The following is a 10,429-nucleotide window of genomic DNA, read 5'->3' as shown; positions in this document are numbered from 1 at the left end:
ACCAAAGTTTGCCCTGCACTCAGTCATTTCTCCAGGGGCCTGAGGATTTCCACCTTGATGCCATCCCCACCAAGTACGGTGCATGCTCCTGCCAGTGAGGCGCCTGAGTGCAAGTTTGGCTAGCCTCAATATACCCATTATTGTACCACTTCCCCCACCACCTGAGATCGAGTGCAGGATTCAGTCTCCTGGGATTTCACAACTCACTGCATCACCAGGGACTTCAGAATGCTTCTCCCAGGAAATGAAGGTCAAGCATAAGCGCTGCTGTTATCACTGCAGCTGGCTTTGTCTGCAGTCCTCCTGCTGTCCTGGAGGCCAGCCTGCACAGTCCATTGCCACAATTTCTAAAACAGGAGCATAGCTCTCAGGAACGAGCTTCTCACACCATTCTGGCTGCTCAGGAAGTCAATAACATTTGCTGACTGCTCATTCACATGCCCAGTACACCACTACTACAACCAGTTTTCAAGAAAGCCAGTAGTCAGCCTGCTTAGAATTGCCAACTCAGGTGCCAGCATATGCTACCCACAGACACAAGGGTTTGGCTACTGCCACTAACACTGAAACCTGATGAAGACACCATTAGGGAATTCCAGTCCCCAGCACAACTTCATTTTCGTCTCCACCAATAACTACATCCTAATATAGAGAAATCCACTAAGGCTATTTATAGTCAAGGGAATCTTACAGTCTTCACCACCGCATGCACCAAGAAACAAAGCTAAATGGCCCTATGCAACCAACAACACCATTTAACTTTCAGGAAAAAAATCTCCCCTAATCTTTCCCAAAAGTAAATTGAAAAATAAGAAGCAACTATTGCTCTGGATGCTTGGAAATCAATGTGAAAATATAGGAAGCATGCAAAAGAAAGGCATTATGACACTCTCAAAGGATTACACTAACTCCCCAGCAATAGATTCTAACCAATAAGAAATCCTTAAAATGCCAGGAAAGGAATACAAAACATTGATTTTAAAGAAGCTCAATGACATGGTGGAGAAATTTGAAAACCTACACAAGAACTCAGGAAATCAATTCAAGGTATGAATGAGAAATTCCTTCAAAAAATAAAAAAATCCAGAACTTTTGGAACTAAAAATTTTAGTGAAGAAATTAGAAAATTACATGGGGAAATGTTGGCAATAGACTAGATAAAGCAGGATAAAAAAATCTCAGAACTTGAATATAGGTCTCTTGAAATAATCCAGTCAGATGAAAATAAAAATAAATTTTCAAATTTAACAGAGCTTCTGAGATATTTTGGACTATATAACATGGCCAACCATACAAATTGCCAGAGGTGGTAGGTTCAAACCCAGCCTGGCCAAAAACTGCAAAAAAAAAAAAAAGTTTAGAAAATTTGTAAAGAAAATAATTGATGAACACTTCCTAAGTCTAGCAAGAGATTTAGACACCCAGATACAAGAGGCTTAGTAATTACCAGGTAAATACATGATGAAAAGGGCTTCACCAAAGCATATTTATTATTAGACTGTCTAAAGTCGAAGTGAAGGAAAGAATTTTAATATCAGCAAGAGAAAAGTATCTAGTCACCTAAAAAGGAAACCTTATCAGACTAAACATAGACTTCTTAGTAGAAATAAAATAGGCTGGAAGAAATTGGGATGGCATTTAAAAACTGCTGAAAGGAAAAAACAATCTGTCAGTCAAAAATTTTATAACACAAGATTAAGCTTCATATATGAAAGAAAAATAAATTCTTTCCCATACAAACATTGAGGGAATTCATCACCACTGCATTGACCCTATTAAAAATGAATGCTTAAAACAGTAAAAACATGAAAATGAAAAGGTGATATTTACCTTTTTTCCATGTGAAAACACATGGAAATATAAAACTTGTAGATCTTATAAAATAATTACACAAAGAAGGAAGAGAAAGAAATCAAGTGGCAACACAAAATTCTATCAAAGACAAAGAAACAAAGAATTTATAAAACGACTAGAAAATATTAAAAATAGGACAGAAACAAAACCTCACATACCAATATTTATCCTGAACATAAATGGATTAAATGCTCTACTTCAAAGATATACAATGGTGGGATCTATAAAAAATACATGATGCAACTATATGCTGTTTACAAGGAACTCACCTTATTGGTAAAGACACTAGAAGACTCAAAGTAAGGGTGTTGAAAAATATAGTCCACTCAAATGGAAACCAAAAGCCAGCAGGAGTACCTATACTTAGATAAAACTGTCTTTAAGTCAAAAACAAGGAATCAATAATGACATCATATACAAAAATCAACTCAAGACGGACGAAAAACTTAAATGTAAGACCTGAAACTATAAAAATACTAAAAGAAAACCTATGGAAAACTCTTCTACACATTGGTCTAGGCAAAGAATTCATGACTAAAAGCTCAAAAGCACAGGTAACTAAAATAGAAATAGACAAATGGGATTTAATTAAACTAATAGCTTCTACACAGCTTCTGAACAGAAAATTGTGGAATGGGAGAAAAATATTTGCAAACTATTGACAGGTGTCTGTTATCCAGAATTTATAAAGAACTCAAACAACTCAATGAGAACAGTAGATAATCCCATTACAAAGTAGGCAAAAGACATATATAGGTATTTTTCAAAAGAAGATGTACAAATGGCCAGCAGACACATGCAAAAATGCTCCATATTACTAATCATCAGAGAAACACAAATAAAACCATGATGAAATATCCTCTACACCAGTCAGAATGGTTATTATTAAAAAGCAAAAACAAAGAAACAAAAAAAAGATGTTTGTGAGAATGCAGAGAAAAGGGAACTCTTATAGTACACTTTTGGTGGAATTTCAATTAGTACAAATCCTATGGAAGGCAGTATAGAGATTTCTCAAAGGACTAAAGATAGAGCTACCATTTGATCTAGTAATCCCTATACTGAGTATCTACCCCCAGGAAAATAAATCATCATTATATGTATAAAACTGATAACCTGTATTTGTTCATTGCAGCATTATTCACAATAGCAAAGCTACAGACTCAACCTAAATACTCATCAATGGATGACCAGATAACACAAATGTGGTTTGCATCCACAATGGAACACTATTCAACCATCTAAAGAATCTGGACATCTGCAGAGACATGAATGGAACTGGAGGCCATTATTATAATTGTTCTCACTTACAAATGGGATCTAAATAATGTGTACATATGGTTGTAGAGCATGGAATGATAGCCAAAAAAGAAAAATTATTTCTTTTGCAACAACATGGGGAGAACTGGAGGTCCTCTTCTTAAGTGAAATAAGTCAGACACAGAAAGATGAGTGCTGCAAAATTTCACTTACTAGTAGAGCTGAATGAGGTGTGCTAGTGAATGTAGAATGTAGAATCATGGACAGCAAGGCCTGGGGCTGGGGGGTGGTGAGGAAGTGGGAAGAGGGCAATGACTAGAAGTCACTGGATGGGTGCAACGTTCATTATATTAGGTGATGGATAGCCTAAAACTTTGACTTATACAATCTATTTGTACCTCACTTGTACCCCATAAATTTATACAAATTAAGAATATCAAGGAATAAGGGTTAAGCCTATTATGTCTTTTCATTCTAGGTTCTGGAAAATGCCTGACAGGGTAGGTGCTAAATGTCTGTCCATAAGGGGTGTGGTTTTCAGCCTGAGGCCCACAGGCCACATGTAGATTATATGAGAACTATTTTGCTTATCTGTGGTATCAGATATCACAAAAAATGTGCATGGAACATTTTTTTATTCATTAGCCTTGATTGGAGTTTGTGTATTTAATGTGTGGCCCAAGATAAGTCTTCTTCTTCCATTGTGCAGCAGAAAAAAAAAGGTTGGACACCCCTGAATGGAGAAGAATAATAATGCAGGTGGGTGTTGAGGACAAGCCAACAGAGAGATGGCTCAACATTAAAGACTTAGTTTTCCCAACTCCTCATCTTGGTGGGATCAGCAGTATTGCCAAGTTATTCATAGACACTGGAACACACTTACACCATTTTCCTCATCAATTTGTTTGATGTTTTACTTAGAGTCATATCTGTAAATATTAGTGAATCTGTTAAAGTTCTCCCCTTCTGTCCATCCACCATGCTATGTGTTCTTTAAACATTATTAACATTATTTGATTATAAAGATTCACATTCAATGTGTAACACACATCCATGTAAAATACACAGAACCACGCCCTTGTTTCTTCACTTCCACCATAATTTCAGCATATTTAATCAGATTGTATATTTACTTGGTGCCCTTAGTTAATGATTTCATGAATGTCAGTTAATGAACTAGCTTAGTCATACGACGGCAGACCCACCCTTTGAAATCATTGTTTTTTGGAAAGCTCTGCTTCAATGATTACCTGAGTCTATAAACAGAGCCTGGAAGGACAAAATAGAAACAAAAACATTTGTGATCAAAAAAATTAGGGGATAACAAACTTTGAAAAATATTATGCACAGCACATGAATTTTTTGATGATTCATTATTTTCCTAGTTGAAATCTGTCTTTATTCTATGCATAGTAGTTTCATTTGTGGTTTACATATCCATCTTTCAATTTTCCAGATTTTATCTCTATAATCCCTTAATGATGTTTTCATCTCCAAAACAAATTTTATATGTAATTATTTCCAAGAAAGGCTTTTTCATTTCCTTATTTATTTGGAATTTTGGCAATCCTGTACTTCTGTTTTTTACATTATGTGACCATGGTGTCATTTATTCATTGAATACTACTTTCAGAGAGTTGAAGAAACAAACTTAAGAAAATGGAGATATGCAGCAATTTATATATTAAAAAAATTAAAAAACCAACAATTTCCTTCCGCCAAAACATGACAAAAGTGATTGTATTTGAATGATTTTCCGTGTTACATTAATAATTTAAGCATTTGTAAACTGATCATAAGATCATCATTCCAGGAACAGAAAATTAAACAATCCTGTGTTGCATGAGGGAGGATACAGGCTAAATAGAGAATTTAATATTAGATGTTGACTTTCTCCAGTTATACCTCTTGTACTCACTCTATCACTATGTCTTAGACATGTAGATGAAAAAAAACCATGTGAAAAGACTGTCACCCACTCCTTTTCTGTCTACTGTGTGCCTTTAATTAGCTGGATCTTCCCCTTCACCGTGAGGCAGATGATCAGTAGAGGCTGGACACAGAAACTCCTGCTCCATCTGTGGGAGTCATGGGACCTCCCTGGTTTTATTTCTGACACCAGTCTCATTCTCCAGCCTGGTAGGTCAGGCCCACTGGCTTGGGTGTATTTCCACGTGCCACCTGTGTTCCTTGAACTCGTGGGCAACCTTGGCTTCAGAACCCTCTAAGCACTGTGGTTCAGACTCATTTCTCTGGCTGTCCCAGGTGGGACACTCTTCCCCAGCTCTCACTCTAGAATTCACCTTTGTTGTGGCCCATTTGTCTCATCTGGGTTCACTATGTGCAGGCACCAAGTGCTCAAAATGGAATGAAACTTCCCCCCCCAAAGTGAGGAATTGCTGTGATCTCCATTTTCTGATATTCTGATATCAGAACACTTTGGTTATGAACCAGGGGCTTTGAATTTTTTATTCAAAAATTATTTCAACAATTGTGCTGAGTGTGTAGTGTGAGCCAGGCTGTTATTGGAGACGGGTGGATGCAAAGAGGGTTGGGCTGTTGGCTGACCTTGCAGAGTATGTAACCCAGCATGGGAGTATAGGCTGATGGCTCTCCCCATGTGTAGGAGATAAGCTCCCTTTGCTCAAGACATGGCAGTTCGCCTCAATGTGCTCCTTCAGGAGATTGTTTCTGGGAAGCATTTCCTTGAGGTTTGAGCTTCTGTACCTGCCTATAGAAATGCAGGAATATGCAGAGTGACTTGCCCTAGGAGGTGTGGAGAAACAGCTGAGGTGTAAGCTGGGGGTGGACAGACCAGTCTTTGAGCATTGGGTTCTATTCTCTGTCTTCCTCCTTCATTAGCATTATAATGTGTAACTTCATTTTGGGCTAAAAGGAACAGACAACCGGGCTTCCTAATGTTTTGACTATAAACAAAATCAATTGTATAAGTGTTCCTCAGCCTTCACACTAAATTGTAATCTTAAATGGTTGCTTCCTAATATTACTTGACTTCTTTGTATATGTGTTAAATTCTTACTGAATGTTTGAAAGTATATGAGGTAATCAGTAAAGTTTAGCTGGGCCACCGACCAGAGTGAGTCCCGGTCTCCCTTGAATATTCATTCCATCTGCAGTTCTTTCCCCTGCGTCCCCGATCAGAAGCTCCAAAGAACTTAACACCGAGACCCATGTGATCTGTATCCAAAAGCCAGGAAAACCCCTTGGAAAGAATTATGGGCTTTTGATAAGGACGACATTGATGTGGTCCCTGGGTGATAACAAGGAGCACCAGTGATTCGGCTGTAGCTACTGCCCTCTTGATCTCTGCATACGCTGCCTCAATGTTAAGTTCCAAAACAAACCACTGGTTTTTGTTCTCAGGTCACACTGTACATTGTTCAGCTTCCATGCCTTTGCCCATTGGGTCTTCTGGAATGGGTCCCACAGCACTCACCTTCCCCAGTACCCTCCTTCAGGCCCTTTTGTTTGGAAGCTCTCATCCTCCCAAGGACAAGGGTCAGCCTCCTTCAGGGCCAGACACACTGAGTGTCCTGGGCCTCCAGGCAACTCTATATCACTCACTCTGTTCCACTCCACAATCTGAGTGGGACATGTCATTAATGGCAGAGTCCATCTTTCCTCTCCTTTTTAACCCAGTTTTTGTAAGCGGTAGAAAAATGGTGAAAGACGGAAGGGAGAGAGGCATGGGAATGAACGGAGCAACTGTGCTGGAGGTTATCTCTAGTAGATGTGTGGAAGATGGGTAGTGTTAGGTGAGACCTTTTCAGAGTCAAGAGACAGATATCTAACAATCTTAAAAAAAAAAAGAAAGAAAGAAAAGAAAGAACATCTATGGTCTACATAATGAAAAGTCCACAATAAAAGTAGAGCCAGCAGGTGTTCAAACAGTGTGCCTAGAAATTCGCCCCAGTCCATGTGTCACCTGAGACAGGTTGTCCCATAGTACTGCAAAGGACAGGCCCTATTTTACTAGTTTAGCAACCCCAGGGGAAATTAAGAATCCATTTTTTAGTTGTTCCACCAAAATCCTTAGGGACCATTTCTATTTGGCCCAGGCTGGAGTCACTTGCCCACCTCTGGTCCATCAGCTGCAGGGGGTGGAAGTGGTGGTGACAGGAGAAGCTGAGGAACGGGCTGCTCTGCTTGATGACCTTGGGTCTGAGCAGGTGATGGAGGGTGTGTGACAGAAGTAACAGAAAGGCCAGCTGGACAAGCAGCTCCAGATGGAACAGAGAGGCCGACCCTGTCCCCTGCACTCAATAGGCCCTTGCACTGTGGGGCGGCTGGGTCCAGCAGGTGCTGCCCTGTGCGCACACACACGTTCTTCTGCCTTCAGGAGCAGAGGAGGTGACTCTGGGGAAACAGGGATGGCAGAGGGGAGGGGACAAGTTCCTGGGGTAGAGCAGAGCAACACTCCCATCCTCAACTGCCAGTCAGCACAGCTTCCTCAGTCTAGGCTCTCCCCAGAAGCAGAGCCCAAGTCAGGGGCCTGCCATGGGGGTTGTTGATGTGGAAATGTGCCCAGTGCCTGGGACTGGGGAGCTGGGCAGAAGAATGAAGTGGAAGGTGGGCATGTGGGCAAGTGGGCTCCATCCCACCGAGGACCACTGAGAAATAATGCAGAACGTTTGTGGAAAATATGGAAAGGGGAGATTTATTCCTTGGCTGCCATTCCACAGGGGACAGGGCTGCTCCCTGGCAGCAGAGGAGAAACACTGGCTGGAAGGTGAGGGAAACGGGTGCAGCTGTGGGAGGCACTGACAGGTGGCATCTGCGGGCAGCTGGCTGCTGCAGCAGTGACAGGGGAGACAGCGGGCTGAGGAAATGAGCCCTGCAGCTGGAATGCTGATTCTGACACACACGTAACGACTGTGGACAGGTGGGATTCCACTGCTGGAGAGTCCATTTCTAAAGATTCTTTCATTTCCGTAAGGGACTTTGCTCATATAAGTTTATAGATTGCATAGAAACACTCGAAAAAGAATCAACTTGGAGAAATAGTTGCTCAGAGAAGAGAATCCATTTGTTTCTTTCACTAGGCTACAGCATTCCCGTGCTTATATGTTGTGAATTAGGTTTATGGAGTTCTCTTGAATTTGAGTGGCATATTCAGAAGAACATAACAATTTTTTAAGTTTTCTTTTTACTTACAAAACAGTGATTTTGATTAAGTCATTGCTGGGAGTCAAGTTCTGCATGGTCTACAGACGTGGCAGCTTCCTTCTTCTGGCAGCTCCTGGGCTAACTGGAGCCAGCTCTCTGAGCGCTCCCATTTCCTCATTTCGGGTTGGGTCTGGACACCATTACAGCAAGTGCTCTTTGGTTTTCCTCAGTTACAAGAATCAGATGACAGACTCACCATGATTAATGCTGAGGGCAAACTATTTAATCCTATGAAACATGATGAAGTGTCCAAACTGGGGAAATAGATATTTTGGATTTTTATGTTTGAGCAGACAGATACTCAACAAAAATCCAGTTTCCTTTCTAGAAAGTCAACAAAGCTTGCATGTCTGTTGATATCATTTTGGCAGCATTTCAAATGAATTTAGAAAGAGAAAAAAATTTTAAATAACAGGTTATTTGGAATAATTTCAGATTTACAAAAGTTGCAACTTTTACAATTTACAAGAATTGCAGAGATAACTGTGTACCAGTTGCCCGGTTCCCCTGTAGTGAACATTACTTTACCCCGATATATTCATCAGTGCTAAGCAACCAACACTGGCACATTACATTTAACTAAACTCCAGACTGAACTGGATTTCACGAGTTTTTCTATTAAGGTCCTTCTGCTCCCCGCGGCTGTTGGAAGCCCCACATCCCAGTTAGAGTGCATGTCTCCTTGGTTGCTCTGGACTGTGATATTCTTGTTTTTCCTTGTTTTTCGTGACCTTGAATGTTTTTTTAAAGTTCTGCTTAGCTATTTAATATTCTTCACTTCAATATTTCTCAATTAGGCATGGGTTATGAATTTTTGGAAAGAATACCAAGGAGATATTCTTATGCCCTTAGGACATCATACTGGGGGGTAACCAATATCCACACGACAGCCCTCTGAGAGTGTTAACTGTCATCATTTCATAAAGAAGCAGTTTGCTGGTTTCTTCAATAGTAAAGTTACTAAATCATTTTTAGGAATTGAACATCCTAAGAAAATATAACAAGCTATATCAGTGCCAGAGGAGAGAGTTATGTGTTAGTGAAACAGAACTATGGTGCTGTATGACTATTTTGTTGTTTTCATTTTAGAATAAGTAAATTTGAACCATCCAACAAGGGGAATACTAAACAGATATTTAAAAACTATTCTTCTCCTGAAATTATTAATCATCTATCAGACAGATTTTTTAAATCATAACATGATTGAGGAATCTGGATTAAATTCTGGGCTGCAGTATATACGAATTTAGGGAACTTACCTAATGTCCCTGTACCTCAGTTTCTTTACTTGTAACCTAAACTTTCTGTAAAGGTAACAGTATCCACCTCGAAGGGTTGTTTGGAGGTTGAATGAGTCAGTATTTGTGGAGCACTTAGAAGGGCACAAAACCAAGCTCTGCCCCTTGGGGTGGGTACAGGTTTAGAAACTTGCCCACAGTATGTGGCAACCAGACAAAGGAAACAGCACGTTCCATATTTACCCAGAATCCTGTCAGCTCTTAGAATGTAACTACTGTGTTTATTCAAAGAAAAGGTGCAAATTTTTAGTGACCTGTTAAAATGAGTTTCATAGACAAAAGTTGAGATATCGGAGGGAAAAAACGTCTTCAGGCCTTTCTTTTATAAACTTCATGCAACGAACATGTTGCACTTGCCAACACACCCAACTATAATTAGAAAGTGAAACAACATATCTTTCAAGTTTTAAAGACTCACTTTTCATATTTTTGGGTCAGTTTCCAGTCAAATTCCAGAAAGATATTGACGATGAGCTGAGTAACTGCACAAACTCTCAATTGACTAGGAGCTAGTCATGTAATTCACAACCTTAGGATTATTTCTCATTTCCTATTTCTTCATTCAAATTTTAATCACCCCTCAATTTTCCTAGTATTTCTGTTATGATTATACTGATAAATACTAGAGTACTTTTAAAGATGGTAATTCCATTATCCTTTCCATGGAGACAGAAAGCCTTTTATTCAAAGTCTCTTTACAGATGAAGTGATTGAAAGTGGGACAATGAACTAAATCAACGATCCATTTCAAAACTGAAAAAAACCTAAGTGCACTTGCCAACACACCGAGATGTGCTTTTCTTTCTGAAAACATGATACATAAAATTAAA

Source organism: Otolemur garnettii, unplaced genomic scaffold (genome assembly GCF_000181295.1).
Source record: "Otolemur garnettii isolate 467f Iridium unplaced genomic scaffold, OtoGar3 scaffold00039, whole genome shotgun sequence".
NCBI classification, from domain to species: Eukaryota; Metazoa; Chordata; class Mammalia; order Primates; family Galagidae; genus Otolemur; species Otolemur garnettii.
This window is presented reverse-complemented; position numbering follows the sequence as displayed.